Genomic DNA, 14,700 nt, shown 5'->3' with positions numbered 1-14,700 from the left:
CAGCATAGGGGGTACCAGGACTATATAAGCATCATGGAGACGAGAGTGCTCTCTGGGTCACCTCAAGAGCAGGAAACCCACTGCATGCAAGGAAATGAGGCTCCTGAGTAGGGTCAGGTGCCTCTACCCAGGCATGAGGGCCACCTGGAAAGCGGTGGCTATGGTAGCGAATGCAGCACAACCACCACAATCTTCTCGGCCCCATATCATCGAAATGATACAATGGCAGTTGCAGTCAGACCAACCAAAGTCTAAATACCGGGTTTACCAATGAGTGACCTTGGTTGGGCAAGTCAGTTAATCTCACTTAGCTCCTCTGTGCTCCAGTTTCTTCAGATGTAAAATAGGAAGGGAAAAGAAGAGTTGCCTCGAGGTTTAAATTCTGTAAGCCTTGAGAAAGCACCTGATCCTCCACAAATGTTGACTGAATTCAAAAGATTTCTCATATCCCATTCAGGGCAAGGCCAGGACCTCAATTATCAATTCTCCCAGGTGATCAAAGTCAGAGCCGGAGAGGTCAAGCGAAAATATGGCCATAAGTTCTTCTGCCCCTGCATCCATGCTCGTCCAATCCTAGCCATTAAAAGATGGGGTCTATCCTCCACCCTGGGAAGCTAGGCGGCCTTCGTGACCTGCTCTGGCCAACAGAGCACCGCAGAAGTGAGACTGAACAAGTTCCAAGCCTAGACCTCAAGTGGCTTTGTATGATTCTGCTCTGCTCTCAGAACTCTAAGATTGTCCACATGGACAACCCCAGGTCAGATCTGCTGTAAGATGAGAGACCAGGCAGACCAATGCCTTGGTTGTCTCAAGGGCTCACTCACAAACCAGTTAGCCCCAACTGACTCGCCAGCTGAACACAGACACAGGAGTGAACACAGCCGAGGTTAGCCAAGCCCAGCCAAGCCTAGCCAAGCCCTGAAGAACCACCTGGAGAGTCCCAGTCCAAATTGCTGACCTATAGAATCATCAATAAAATACAGTTTTTGTTAACTACTAATTCTTGAGTGTCTCATAATGCAGCAAAAGCTAACTGATCTATCCTGCAAAAATCAAAATCCACAACATCATGCAAAGTAATAATTCAATACTCTTTCTCCCCTACCCCTCCCTTAGCCTCCCCACTGAAGAAAATCTCCTCAGCCTTCACAGAGCCATCTTCTAGATAGTCTCCTGCCTGTCAAGAACAGTGGCCAGAGGTGAAGAAAAATGCTCTTCCCTGGGGAATCAGGTGACTGTCCCTCCCTTCCCCTTGGCTCGTCCCGGGGAGACCCTACTCATCTACCCTCGATTCAGAAATGCTGCTCTATTTGTTGAAAATGATTTCCACAAGGCTTCTAAGCCCCTGGCAGCAGATGCCCAAACATCAGTCTCATTAGCATCATGAAAAAAGAGAAATAACTGAAGAGATCAGACAAGGCCTCATAGCAAATCCTCCACTGCCCCTGGCCTTAAATGCCAAAGTCCTCATCTTGGTACTCACGGCCCCTTCCAAGCTGGCCTTACCTCTCTCTAGTCACATCTTCCATTTCACCTGCCACACACCCTGTGTCCTTGCCAGGGCAACTATCTCTGCTGTCTTCTGAATATCAAACCTCTGCCTAACGCTGTTCCCTCTCCCCTCCTTTTCAGATAAACTCCTATTCATCCTTTCAAACCTGTTTGAATGTTCTACCTCGGAGAAGCAGGGTTGATTTCCCTCAGGATGAGTTAATTATTCCCTCTTCTGGGTTCCCACAGCACCCTGAACAGCCTTCTAGTATGACAAATATCGCATTGCATTTTAACTATCTGTTCCTATGTCTGCATACAAAAATAATCCACAATTGGCACTAAAGGATACTGCGTGATTTTTAGCAGATTGGACAATTTTATTTCTTTTGGGTTTGGGTATCCCGTGCATATTCCTTGCACTCACAGCCACTGAAAGTAGTAAGAAGTCATCTGGAAGCTTTCAGGGTGATGAGAAAAAAAGCCAGCCAGGATGATAAAGAATCAGGTCCAATCCAGAGCAGAGGTGCAGTGCTTGGGAAAGGCTGTGTACTGGGAGATGTGGGTTCCAGGCCCAGGGCTGGCACTATCTGTGTAACCTCAGGTAAGTGATCCCTTTCCCCCTGAACCTTACTTTCTACCTCCTTAAAATGAAGGGAATAGGAATAGCAGGGAACTGTGGTTTATCCAACCCTCTTCCTCTGCTTCCTGCACCCAAGCATCAGAAATATTCCCCTGGGCAAGACTGGATGGGGCAGAGAGAGCCAAACAGTGACCTGCCTATCACCTTTGTGAGCAAGTCAGGGGACAGGCTTATGGCTTAGGAGAGGCCTACATCTCAAAGCTCATCCCACTGAAGTGGGGCAGCTGCGGCAAACAGCAGAGCTGGGGCACCATGGCAGTGATACGAGCAGGTCCCAGGGAGGCTGTGGGGCCCAGAGTGGACACAGAGGACATGGGCTCTCTTTGGGTCACAACATCTTTTTTTTTTTTTTTAAGATTTATTTATGTTGAGGGGGGGTGCACACATAAGCTGGAGGGGCAGAGGGAGGAGAGAGACTCTCAAGCAGACTCTGTGCTCAGCACCGAGCCTGACATGGGGCTCAGTCTCACAACCTGAGATCACAACCTGAGCTGAAACCAAGAGTTGGAAGCTTAACCAGCTGCACCACCCAGGTGCCCCGGGTCACAGCATCTTTGTCCAGAAATTCTTATCTTCCTTCAGAAGGTCCCTAACCCCCAACAAGCTGTGTTAACTTTGAGCTTTTGTTTCAAGAGGGTTCCCCATTCTTCAACGTGAATACCAAAACAAATTTTTTTTTAATTTTTAAATTTTTTATTTTTTATTAAGCTCCACACCCTGTGTGGAGCCCAATGCGGGGCTTGAACTCTCGACCCTGAGATTAAGACCTGAGCTGAGATCAAGAGTCAGATGCTCAACTGACTGAGCCACCCAAGTGCCCCCAAAGTTTGTTTTTTTTTAAGATTTTTTTATTTATTTGACAGAGAGATAGAGAGTACAAGTAGGCAGAGCGGCAGGCAGAGGGAGAGAGAGAAGCAGGCTCTCCGCTGAGCTGGGAGCCCGACATGGGGCTCGATCCCAGGACCCTGAGATCATGACCTGAGCTGAAGGCAGACACTTAACGACTGAGCCACCCAGGCGCCCTGCCCCCAAAGTTTTATTTGAGATAACTGGGATACATGAACCCGTACGGCTGCAGATATATATATAAAATAACCAAACATCTGCTTATGATATTTAATGCTTAATATTTAATACTTAGTTATTAATACATATTTAAATCACATATTACATAAAATATTTATATACACTTCCCTTTCTCTACTTGGATTATTCAAATAATAGCCTTAAGCTTTTATTTCATACACAGGAATATCAATTCTGAGCAATGTAGAGCCAGGACCCAAAGGCCACACACAACCATCCCTATAGGAAGTGGGGCTTCTGCCTCCCAAATGAAGAAGTCACAGGCACCAGAGTTCTCCTGGGGATCTACGGGCCTGGGAGGGAAGCTCTGAAAGCCCAAGGTATTCAGTCTGCCTGTCACAAGAGTGAGCACTCTGGTCCCTGGGAGGCGTGGGGCAGATGATTCTCTTACCACCAGTCCCTGCACCAGGCCTTTATGTGTGTTATTTCATTCAATTGTCAAATCACCTCTGAGAGGCAGGCATTATCCCCATTTCATAGCTGGGGAGACTGAGACTCTAAGAAGTTGCCACCTGGCAAAGATCATACAAAACAGGGGCAGAGCTATGATTGGAATCCAAGTCTTTCTGATTCTAAAATCCAGCCCTTTCCATTATGCTATAGCTCTCTAATTCAAGTGTAAACAAGGTAGCTTTGTTTTAATTAATTTGATAATTTTATTGTAAGTAAAATATTCCATAATAATGATCAGACTCTAATAATGACCTGAACCCAGCTTTGGATTATGGGAATCCAGAAGGAAGGAGCTGGGAGCCAGTCCCATCTGTGCTTCAAGTTTTAAGAAATACGATCTTTGGGCGCCTGGGTGGCTCAGTTGGTTAAGCGACTGCCTTCGGCTCAGGTCATGATCCTGGAGTCCCGGGATCGAGTCCCGCATCGGGCTCCCTGCTCGGCAGGGAGCCTGCTTCTCCCTCTGACCCTCCCCTCTCTCATGTGCTCTCTGTCTCTCTCATTCTCTCTGTCTCAAATAAATAAATAAAATCTTTAAAAAAAAAAAAAAAAAAGAAATACGATCTTTGAGGAAAGGTAGGTGAAGAAGATTTTTCCACCTGGTAATAAATCTGGGGATGGTTTCATATTATAGAACCAGTGGTTCTCAAACTTTGTTACATATTTGAATCCTATGGGGCACTTTAAACATCCTGATGTCCAGTCCATATCAACTAAATTGAAGTTTTAGGAGGTGGAATCCAGGCATAAGTATTTGTTAAAATTCCCCCAGGTGATTACAATATACAACCATGTTTGAGAACCAGCACCTTAGAGCATCCCCTGCCCCTGTACCTGAGCCTGATAGCTCTTTCCCCATACCATGCAGCTGAGAAGGGCTGGATCACCCAGTTTTAAAGAGGCTCCTCAAAGTTAGGAAACATACTGAATGCAGCTGTGATGTATCTCCCCTCTGGCAGGGAAGGGAAGAGGGCAGATTCCTGACAGACAGCAGGGTGTCCTGATACCTGGGTACCCTTGGGATTGGTGGTGAGTTGGAGGACACATCCTGCCTCCCCTAACTCTCCGCTCCACTGAAGGACCCACAATCTAAGGGCTTGGGAGGCCGCCTGAGCTTTGACACTACAACCACTGCTGCTGGGGCCTAGAGTGTGCTGAGCTCAGGACTTAGTGGGGCAGCAAAGGAGGGGGGGTCAAGACTGGGTAATCCACCCTTCAGACATGGACAGCAGCACCAAGGCAACCTGGGGACCAGGGGCCTAGGCTGGGAGAGAAATCCCAAGGTTTAAGAAAGCTAGCATTGGGTCAGCTCAGCCCACCGGGTAGGGACACATAAACCCCAGACACATAAGCCTGAGCCCGGTGCTACGCAGCCCACCAAGGGTTAAGAAGCCCTTCATTCTACAGCTCCTGTCCATGACTCCAAGGAACTTTACAGCTGGGGCCCAAGCTCTGACTCCCACAGAGCAGTGGCATCCTCGGAAGCAGCCTGACGCTCCCTGCCAGGTCTCACCTGTAGAACCAAAGCTGGACAGACCTAGCTTTTTGCATGTAGCCAGATCCCTCACCATACAGATGGTGACATGGAGGCTCAGAGAGAGGGAGGGACTTAGCTGAAAGCCACGGAGCCCTTATAAAATATAGGTACTTCCTTGAACCCCTGAGCAGTCCCTGATTACCCACCTCTGTAACCACGAGTAAGACATTCTACCTCCTTATGCCTCTGTCAGTCACTAGGCAAGGAGAAAAAAAAAAAAAACCCTCTGGTGGTATCCTCTGGCATGTTGGCCATCCTCACTACCCATTCCTGCCCTCCCACCCGAGGGTAGCCCAAGGTACTAGGCACCAGCTAAGCCCCCCACCACACAAGCCCCTGCAGCCTTCCTCTAGCCCGTAACTCAAAGCAGCAACCCCATCTAGAAACACACTGCACCCACTCCCGAGATGCCTAGTCCCTGCTAGAAAGACAGACTTCGATCCTACGGGGACTGCTGCTCCTGCCCCTGGCTGCCAGCAGGCTTACCCGTGGCCCTGCTGCCTTGTGATGAGAGCAACACCTGGGAGAGAAGTCAGAAGAGCGACAGGTGAGACCACCACAGGTCCCAGAGGACCGCGCTCACCAAGTGCCCGGGCACACCCACCCTGCGTGCTGCAGCCAACTGGGCTGCAGGCCTAACCCTTGGGAAACTGGGTCCTGGGTGGGGTAAGGGGAGCACCCTGGGTCCTCTCCTTTCTCTGATGCATCCTCAGCCAGGGCTGCATTTCTCCAGCTCACCTGAGACGCTCCTGCAAGAAAAGGTTGGTTGACTCCTCCTGTTCCTGTTTATCTCGAAGGCTCTGCAGCAATTTCCCAAACTGAACAGCAAGAGGGAGACCTCAAAGAGGCGACTCTCTTCCTAGCTGCATCTCCTTCCTAATCCTCTGGGTGCCTTGGAATAGAAGCTCAGAAGGAAGAAAACGAGATTTTCAACTTTCAGGAACTAGCTCTGCCGCCCTCTGCACGGCTCAGGAGGCCATCACTCTCAGCCTTTTAGGACTCGATCCAAAAATCCTTCAGCCCTCCATGTTCCCCAAAATGACAGTGCTCATGTATGGCTGGAATCTGCCGCGATCCGGCAGCTCATTTAAATAGAGCTCATCACAACAACAGTGTTGGTGGAGAAGTGAGTAGCTGCAGGGCCCTGGGGACCCCCTGTTTATACGTAGGAAGAATGATGCAATCTGGGTATCAAAATAGCAATCCAGAACGGAATAACAGGCTCACGCAGCAGCGCGGTGTCTGCACACCCAGAGCTCAAGTTGACACACTCTGTCAGCCCCACACTGCTGCAGCACGCAGATGCCAGGCACACGCTCTCACCGCATCATTTTAAAAATCAGCAGGAGCCCGAGATAGCCCTCCGTGCCCCCGGCACGGAAGGAGGGTGTGGGGGGGGGGGGAGACCTTCGACAGACATTAAAATCTATCTCCTACACACTCACCTGCTCCTGCCACTTCACCTGAAGTCCTTATTCTGTGACGTCACAGTCAGTTGCCATAGTGACCAATTGTCCGTCACAAGTGGAGGATTAGGACTTCGGATGGGGAAGACACACATTTATGATGCACAAAGGTCCTGGAGGTGTCCCTTGGCAGCTAACTCTACCATCCCTGCCCCCACCCCGGGGAGATACAGTAGAACACAAGCGGGGAGAGAAAAGGGAAGGAAAAGCAGGGTCGAGTTGGAGGGAAGACATTAGGAGTGGGCAAAACTACAAGTACAGGAGAATTGTAAAAGCACAGAGCACAGGAAAATTGCAAAAGCATGGGTGGGGAATGGCAGGGAATATGCTTGGAAAGACTGGCAGGAGAGTAAGCTCCCTGAAGGGCCCTGAATGCTAAGCTAAGGAACTTGACATTTATCCTAAAAGCAGAGGCTCTGGAGAGGGACAGAACCGGGCTTTATGATTATCTTGATGAACAGGGGACTGGGGAGTCAGGGAGAACTTGTCCTGTTTAGCAGTAGTGGGATCCCGAACAAGGGTAGCAATGGAAAGAAAGGGACAGAAGAGTTGTTTCAAAGAGAACCAATAGGGCATGAGCAAAAAAGGATGTGGGAGGGAGTGGTGGTGTGTGAAGAATAAGGAGTCAAATGGAGGGCTGTCAGAACCAGAGGTAAGAGCAGGGAGAGGGTGGGAGAGTGGTTGTCAAACCCCATCTCACATGTGCCCTACTTTCTCTGGCATCCATAGCCTCTTTAGGTCAGGCTGCATCCTGCTTTGCTGGACCAGTGATTCACCAATCTGGAGGGTCTGTTAGAAATCCTGAATCTACCAAATTCAAATCTCTCGGGTGTGGGTGTGGGACCAAGAATCTATATTTTTGGCAAGTTACCCCAGTGATTCTTAAGCATTCAGACCGGCACTGGCTCAAGGACCGGTAAGCTGGAAGCAAAGGCCAGGACAACTGCAGGGACCGCCCAACAGGGCTTTCTGCATCCAGTCTTGTCTCCTCCAGTCATTCTTCTCACTAAGCCAGAATAACTTTCCAAAAATACAGATCTGATTGTATTCCACTGACCAAAAATATCCAGTGTCTCCCCACTGCCTATAGAATAGCTGAAATTGGTCATGACCCTTCACAATGTGTCCCCAAATTTCCCTTCCAGAGTTCCCACTGCCTTCCTTCGAACAATCCTAGATTGTGGCCAAAATTAATTCCGTCCTTTTCCTCCTGCCTTGCCTCCATATGCCTCATCCTAATACTATTCCCTCCCTGCAGTTCCCTTCCAGAGTCTGGCCCTGTCTGGCTCCTACACAGATATTCCTATTTGATGCCACTCACAGGTTCAAATCCATCCAATTTCCCCAGGCAGAGCCTAAACCAGCGGTCAGAAAACCACAGCTTGCCCATTTTTATAAATAAAGTTTTACTGGAACACAGTCATGCCCATCAATTCCCGAATTATCTGCGCTACAGTGACGGCACTGAGTAATGGTAACAGAGCCTGTAGGACCCACAAAGCCAAAAATATTTACTATCTAGCCCTTTACAGACAAAGTTTGCTGGTCCCTGGCCTAAAGCAATGGCTACTTCAATTGTTCTAGCCTCACCTTTGGGGGTTCAATCCTGGTAATGGGGATCCTGCTTATTTCCAAGTCTACCTCCATCCCTGTGTGCTCGAGTTCTGATAACTGGGTCATGCTTGAGCCAACCTTCCATTTGGCACACTTGAACAAGAAGAGGGTATTGCAGGAGGAGGGAACGTCATAAACAGAGGATTGCAGATGTCAAAATGTGAGGCCTCTAGGGGAAAGATTGGTAAAGCTGGTTCATGGAGAGGAGTGACAGAGATGAGCCTCTAAAGTTAGTCTGGAGTCAGATCGGGAAGAGCCTTGAAGGCCATGCTAAGTGTCTGTTCTGAACTGTAAGCAATTGAGAGCCTCTTAGGTAGCTAGAGCTGCAGGCCCACAACAGAAGAGAGTGATCAGGGTTGAAGCTAGAGGATTTGAGAGCATAACGCACAGAGGCAAGAGGTAAAGTGAGGTTAGGCAAGGGGATCCAGAGAGTGTGGGGCAGGGCCAGGTGGCCCATCTGAGCCGGAGTCAGAACACAGGCATGAAAGCTAAGTGATAGGCTGAGGCAGGAGATGGTGGTCCACAGCTTTCAGAGCTCATGTTCATAGGACCACCAGACTGCGAAACAAGCTTTCAGGGCCAAGAAAGAGCCCATAGCAGAATGCAGGAGGCACAGGTAGGATGGAACTAGGCTCATCTCATCTGATAGACAGGCACCTCTATTTCTTTCACTTCAAATCTCAAGAGTCAATCCAAGGACTGTACTGACATACTCCATGCAAAACCACTGTCCCCATTTCCAACTGGGTCCGGACAGAGAGACAATGGGAGAACCAAGGGCAGCAGCCTACTCTAGGTCTGCAGTTCCTACTGGCCCTCAAGTCCAGGCAAGCCCTGGGTTGGCAGGCAAAGGAGCTGAATTTTTTTTCAGGCTCTGTAATAACTCTGGCATTCAGCAGAATTCTAAGGCTTTCTGGAATCCTGATGCTCCCTTTATGTAGTAAGGGATTAGAGATAAGCTCCAAGGCTCTTCCCTGCTCTCTAGCCTCCACAGCAGTCAACCATGGCTGGTCCCCCTTGAATGAGAGAGTTCCAGTAGACAAGGGGCCCTCCAAGACCCTGTCCATCAATCACGGCTACCCTGAACTGAGGGAAGCCTCAGCAAATCTACTCTAGCTATATCCTTCCGAGCAATGCTGGCAGCAGCTAGCACATCCCTCAGAACGCAGCCTGCCTCCTTCCCCGTACCAGGGGATTTGTTATCCCAGTAACAGGCACCGTTCTGAGGTGCCAGTGCTACTCCTGGGGCCCTAGAGAGCCAATTAAGGTGAGGAAACTGTTCATGAGCTAAAAAGCCATTGTGCTGATAGGGCTTGGGAGCTCCAGCTTCTGCACCTGCTGCACACCCAGCTCAGTCCAGCTCAACTGCCAGTCCTCCACCTAGGAGACTTGAGTCACTGCCCACAACAGACCCCACGATGGTTGGAGACACTGTTCAGCACCTGGACTGAGCAAACAGCAGTCACCTTGCCTTCCAGGCTCCTATAGCTGAGACCTCACCCGCCCCCTGCCTTCCACCCTCACCCCAGGCCATTAGAGCCCCTCCACCTGAGCTCTCATTAAGATCATCATTTCTTTCTCTGACTCTGAGGTTGTAGCATCTTGCATCAGTTCCCTCTCTTTGGATCTTCCCAAAGTCCCAAGGCCTGCCCACTGAGGGACAGAGATTGCTCCTCCTTTCCGCACCTGTAGTTTACAAGAGACATGCTGTCACCCATCATTAGCTTCAGGAAGCATGAGGCCATGGTGGTTGTTTGGGGTTCTTAGAGCTCTTCAAGTCCAGCCCTGAAAGCCAGAGAAGACCTGGGATTGCCCAGTCAATTGGTGCTGGAGTCCAGCCTGAGCTCCAAGGGCCGTGACTTCCAGACCAGGGCTCTGCCCACGTCTCGCACGTCACCCACATCGATAACAGGAAAAGTAAGATACTAAACAAGTAGATTCTAAAACTTTGATATCAGAATCAAGGTCTCTCAGCTAGGATTTGTCTTTCAGTAGATTTGAAAAGGAAAAATAATGTCCCTTTTATTTACATGAGGAAGTAAAACAACAACTAGAGCTAGGGGAGTCCTGAGAATTTTGAAGACAAACGCAGCACATAGTAAATGTCAGTTTCAGGCAGCCAGGTCCCTTCAGAGCTTGCTACATTAAAGTATCACTTTGCCACTCAGTGGCCAACTTCTCCAATAGAGTTTGACCTGGGACCATTTTCAATTAGGCTGAAAAGCAAATAGTCCCACGTATATTGGCTCTGGTTGGCTGAGTACACCCATTTCCCATATCCAGCCTTTCTGCACAGAGCCCGCAGCTCTAGTCGCCCCGATGCATGGCTAAGCCATTGTGTGCTCAGCACATGGCTGCCTTCACTCTGATCCCCATCACTAGCTTTTGAAGACCTTGCCCAGCTGGTCTCCTTAGAGGCGGAGACCTAACACAGACACATTTCCTAGTGTGACAGAGTTGCTGGGGTAAAATCTCTGCGAGGCCGTGGCCGCATTAAAGATGTGCACCTGAGGACTCGGGCTGCAGTGCTGGTTCTTTCCTCAAAGATTCTCCATGAAGTCTCCCCATCCATTCAGTGATTCCAGATGAAATCTTCCTCTGAGCAGCGTGCTCACAGTGCAGATCGCAAGCTTTGAAGACAGGTTTGACCTGACCTGGCACTTAACAGTTTTAGACCTGAGACATGACATATTCACAACACCCAGGGTTTTCATCTGTAAAATGGGAATAATACCTAATTATAGGGTTGTTGTAAGATTTTAAAAAAGATGATACAGGCACAAGCACCCAGTACAGTGTCTGCCAACCAGCAGGTGCTGGATAAGTATGTTTGCCCCTTGCAACCTGAGAAATAGAAAGGGCAGCATCACAAGTAGGACAGTCTGCCTCCCATGTCAGAGCCATGGGAGATCTCTGCAGTTTCACTGATTCAATCATTTGTTCAATAAACATTCACCGAAGCCCCCATCCTGTGTCAGGTTCTGTGTTGGGCTGGGGGGTGGTAGAGATGAAAGGCCCAGTCCAGTTAAATCAGATGTCTCCCCTCGTGCCAGGTACCAGCACAGAAGTGTAGGCCTGGGGAGGCTCCCCCGAGGGATCAGAGCTGAAAATCACCAGGACAGGCCCTGAGCCCAGGCACCCAGCCTATTCTACACAGCAATGCTCGGCTTTGCCCAGCAACCAGCAGGCCTAGATTTATAGAAGTGGACTTACCCCATGCACTGTTGGCCCATCTGCCTGGAGGCACTGATGCTAGCTTCTTTAGCTTCTACCCATCTCCTCTCTAGCTGCTCCCATATTTTACTTTTGAAAACCCCAGACTGGCAGAAATAGGATAAGCATTTTAGCAAGTCTGGGCCCCTACTCTGCTGGATAAAGTGGCAGTGCTAAAAGCTCTTTCCAAAGAACCAGACTCCCAAAGCCTGGCTTCTCAAATTATGGACCTGTCAAGTTCAGGTCTTGGGTCTCTCACTAGACTTACCAGAGATAGACGATAACTCTCCTTTTCATAAGACAGCTCATTTGGGTACCATTCTTTCAGTTCTTCCAAAAAACATTCAGTAAGCAGCTGATATCCACCAGTCCCGGTCCATGGAGAACCTCCTAGAAGTATTGCTTCTTTGCCTGAACTTTACAATCTTCTCTTCACATCCACACCACATCGTATTATTATCATCTGTCTGGTTATCTGCCCTTCAACAGAACAGGAGTTCCTTGAAGGCAAGGGCCCTGTCTTTTCATCTCTGTACCCTAAATGCCAAAGAGCCTGGTACACAGAAGTCAAATACCCGTGAAGAAGACAGACATACACAGACAGACAAACCAACTAACACCCACACAGCATAGAGTCCTGAAATCTCCAAGTAGTCATGGAAGCTGATTCTACTCTTCACCCATAAATGCAAATATGGAAGGTAACAATGGCCTGGCCAGACCATAGGACATACTAAAGAATATAAGATGCCACATATTTAAGAAATTGCCTCTCTTGTTCCAAATCAGGCATATTTACATCTGACCAATGTTTTTTCCACTTCAGTTTTAAAAGTTCTAAATAATAGTATTTTCTCATGTTTCTTGGCCTCTTACTATCTCCTATGAGCAGTACAGAATGTTCTACATATACACGATCGCTTAATCTTCCTAACAATCCTATAAGGTAATTACCACTACCACCATCCCCGTGTTCTAGGCGAGACAACTTGCCCAAGCTGCACAACTAGTAAGTGGCAGGCAGATTAGAACTCACACTCTGATGCTCAGACATTAACACCAAAGCTTATGCTTTTATTTTCCATTACACTCGGAATAACTTGGCGAATAAACACAATGGTTCTAATAATTGTCATTAGTATGACTTGGTTTTCTGACTTTAGAGCCATACAAAGCCTTGATACATGCATAATTAGTTCATGTTAAAAAAACGAAATGAGATCAAAGACTTAGACATAAGAGTAAAATTATAAAACACTTAGAAAATACAGGGGAAAAGCTTCATGACAATGGATTTGGCAATAATTTCATGGCTAGGACACCAAAAGCACAGGCAATGGAAGTAAAAATAGACAAACTGGACTTAGCAAAATTACAAACTTTTGCGCATCAAAGAACACTATTAATAGAATAAAAAGAGGGGCGCCTGGGTGGCTCAGTCGTTAAGCGTCTGCCTTCGGCCCAGGTCATGATCCCAGGGTCCGGGGATTGAGCCCCGCATCGGGCTCCCTGCTTGGCGGGAAGCCTGCTTCTCCCTCTCCCACTCCCCCTGCTTGTGTTCCAGCTCTCGCTGTGTCTCTCTGTCAAATAAATAAAATCTTTAAAAAAAAAAAAATAGAATAAAAAGACAACCCATGGAATGGGAAAAAATATTTATAAATCATGTATCTGATAAGGGTCTAATACCCATAAGATATTTTTAAAAACTCCTACAACTCAACAACAACAAAACCCCAATTAAAATGTGGGCAAAACTGAAACTCTATACATTATACAACAACCCCCCATTCCCCCCGCTTACCCCCCAGCCCCTGGCAGCCACCAGGCTACTTTCTGTCTCTATGAGTTTGACTACTCTAGGTACTTCATGCAAACAGAATCATAGACTATTAGTCTCTTTGTAACTGGCTTATTTTATTTAGCATAGTGTTTTCAAGGTTCATTCATGTTGTAGCATGTGTCAGAATTGTCTCCCTTATTAAGGCTAAATAATATTCCACTGTATGTATATACCACATTTTGTTTATCCATTCATCTGTCAATGGACACTTGGATTGCTTCCACCTTTGGCCATGCAAATAATGTGGCTAGGAACACAGGTGTACAAATATCTCTTTGAGTCCCTGCTCTTAATTCTTTAATTTTCTCTGGATATACCCAGAAGTAGAATTGCTGGATCATATGATAATTTTATTTTTTAATTTTTTGAGGGATGGCTGTACTGTTTTCCACAGAGGCTGTACCATTTTATATTCCCACCAACAGTGTACAGGATTCCAATTTCTCCACATTCTCACCAACACTTGTATTTTCTGTTCTTTTTTCTTAATAGTAGCCATCCTAATGGGTATCAGGTGGTATCTTGTTGTGGTTTTGATTTGTATTTCCCTAAAGATCAGTGATATTGAGCATCTTTTTGTGTGCTTACTGGCCATTTGTATATCTTGTTTGGAGAAATGTCTATTTAAGTCCTTTGCCCATTTCTAAATCAGGTTGTTTTTTATTGTTGAGTTGGAAAAGGTCTTTATATAGTCTAGATATTCACCCAACGATGCTGGAACTTTTTAAGACATATTTAAGATTCACCATGTTTATAAATTTAACTTAGATTTCCAAGTGTCCTTTAAGTAGGAACATTTATTTGCTAGGCAACTGAAATACTTAAAAAGAAAATAAAATACATTTAATTTATAAAAGCAAATATTAGCTAGGTTTGTAAATATGTTCAAATATTAATAAAAACCCCTTTAAAGTTGTTAAAATTTGCTACATTTATAAATAGAGTAAGACGTATAAGTTAAAAAGTTTTAAGGAAGGACTAAATTTAAATTTAAAAATCAGATATTAATTTTAAAAATCAAACTACATCATCTTTTCTGTGCTCCAAACTCACAAAAGAGCCCAAGGAGGTCACACAGCTTGCCCAAGGGTTTAGAGGGCCCCAAATTCATAGCTAAAGACAACTGCGCTGCTATAATGGTTCAAAGCACCTAGCCTTGGGCTACAAATCACTTTAATAATACTGCAGACAACAAAACAGAGATGATGTTTCTAAACGCTCTCAACTTGTTAGACCTTCTCATTCTCCAAGTTCCTTTAACAGAGACTGAAACTCCGTTACAGGCCTGTGCTAGAATGCTGAGCTGAAGGGACCTGGTTCACGCCTCCAAGGACTCACAGTCCTCCATGAGATTGCTCCC

General features: G+C 47.0%; 1 protein-coding gene across 1 annotated transcript in view; it reads right to left on the bottom strand.

Annotated features, from left to right (window-relative positions):
• TRIM66 (tripartite motif containing 66) overlaps positions 1 to 14,700 on the bottom strand; it is a 54,402-nt gene that overhangs the window by 30,156 nt on the left and 9,546 nt on the right. The gene's annotated exons all lie outside the window — the stretch shown is intronic.

The sequence above is a fragment of the Neomonachus schauinslandi genome, chromosome 11, assembly GCF_002201575.2.
Source record: "Neomonachus schauinslandi chromosome 11, ASM220157v2, whole genome shotgun sequence".
Taxonomy (NCBI): domain Eukaryota; kingdom Metazoa; phylum Chordata; class Mammalia; order Carnivora; family Phocidae; genus Neomonachus; species Neomonachus schauinslandi.
Note: the sequence above shows the minus strand (reverse complement) of the source record. Positions and strands in the feature narration are given on the sequence as shown.